At 28.5% G+C, this 1,789-nt stretch overlaps 1 non-coding gene across 1 annotated transcript; it reads right to left on the bottom strand.

Moving 5' to 3' along the window:
* Positions 1-693: 693 nt before the first annotated feature.
* Positions 694-812, bottom strand: LOC123304328. Its single transcript, XR_006536358.1, has one exon. It is a non-coding gene; the product is annotated as a 5S ribosomal RNA (ribosomal RNA).
* Positions 813-1,789: the final 977 nt, after the last annotated feature.

Raw genomic sequence — 1,789 nt, 5'->3', positions numbered from 1 at the left:
TCGTTATCAAAAAAGTACTGAATTGTTAATTCGTAAATTACCATTCCAACGTTTAGTACGTGAAATTGCACAAGATTTTAAAACCGATTTACGTTTCCAAAGTTCAGCTGTTATGGCATTACAAGAAGCTAGTGAAGCCTATTTAGTAGGTTTATTTGAAGATACCAATTTATGCGCAATTCATGCAAAGCGTGTTACAATTATGCCTAAGGATATACAATTGGCAAGACGTATTCGTGGAGAACGTGCATAAGCGTTTTAAATGACAATTTAAAAAAAAAAAAAACAAATAAGAAATATTTTCGGTCCTATATATAGGACCAACATATATTATTAAATAAGAGTATATTATTTTTATTAAAAAATATATATATATATATATATATATAAATTATTGAAATAAAATTAAACATTATTAAAATTTTGTTATAATTATAAGCGATTGCTATTTCTAAAAATAAATAAATTTCATAAAATTTATATTATTTTATATTCATTTGAAATATTAAAAAAACTTCTCGCTTTAAAGTAACCATGATATGAGTTATAAATGCAATAAAATTTTATACAAAAAATAATATTTATTTGTTGACGAATAATATAAAAGGTTTACATTTCTAAATAACATATATTTATATATGGTGTGTAAAAAAAAAGAAAAGAAGAAAAATAATTTATATTTTTAATATAAAAAGGCAACCGCACACAGTGTTCCCAAGCGGTCACCCATCCAAGTACTGACTGTGCCCAATGTTGCTTAACTTCGGTGATCGGACGAGAACCGGTGTTTTCAACGTGGTATGGCTGTTGCCAGTAATAAATGAAAATTTTTACAAATATATATTTTTCATAAATATCATTAATATTAAAGTATATTATTAAAATTTTCAATGAAGTAATCAATTTAAATATATACTTATTTATTATACCATATATTTTAAATAAAAATGCAACCGCACACAGTATTCTCAAGTGGCCACCCATCCGTGGTACTGACTGTGGCAAATGTTTCTTAACTATTATTTTATAAAATATTTATACAAAAAATAATTTACTCTTATCAAATATTAATTTGTGGCCTGTATTAAGGCCTATGTTATTTTCATTTTTTAGCAAAAATAATGAAATATTTCAATATATTATTAAAGTAACAGATCATTTCTTTTTTGGTGCTGCTTTTTTAATTTTTGTAGGAGATGATTTGGCAACAGAAGCTTTCTTAGCTTTTGGTGCTTTCGATTTACGAGCAGGGCTACTTTTGGCAGCGGATTTTGTACTTTTTGCTGGTTTTGCTTTAACTGGTGCTTTTTTTGATGCCGCTGATGATTTTGCAGTAACTTTTTTAGCAGCAGTTGATGATGATGGAGTCGCTTTTTTTGCTTTAGGCTTTTTGGCTGCCAATGATGTAGTTGTGGCTTTCTTTTCTTTTGGTGCCCGTTTACTTTTAGCACTCTTTGCTGAACCTTTTGCTCCACTTTCTTTTTTGGATACTTTTGATTTAGCTGAAGAATTAGATGAAGCGGAAGCAGCCAATTTGAATGAACCAGATGCACCTTTACCTTTAGTTTGTACCAAGGCTCCCTCAGTTACAGCAGCTTTTAAATATTTTTTAATAAATGGTGAAATTTTATCAGAATCCACTTTATAATTTGCAGCTAAATATTTTTTAATTGCTTGTAATGATGAACCACCACGTTCTTTTAAATTTTTAATTGCGTTAACAACCATTTCTGATGTACGTGGATGTGTTGGTTTTGAATGTTGTTTTGTACGTTTAGCACCAGAAGCT

This window comes from Chrysoperla carnea (assembly GCF_905475395.1).
Source record: "Chrysoperla carnea chromosome X unlocalized genomic scaffold, inChrCarn1.1 SUPER_X_unloc_4, whole genome shotgun sequence".
Classification (NCBI taxonomy): domain Eukaryota; kingdom Metazoa; phylum Arthropoda; class Insecta; order Neuroptera; family Chrysopidae; genus Chrysoperla; species Chrysoperla carnea.
This window is presented reverse-complemented; position numbering and strand designations above follow the sequence as displayed.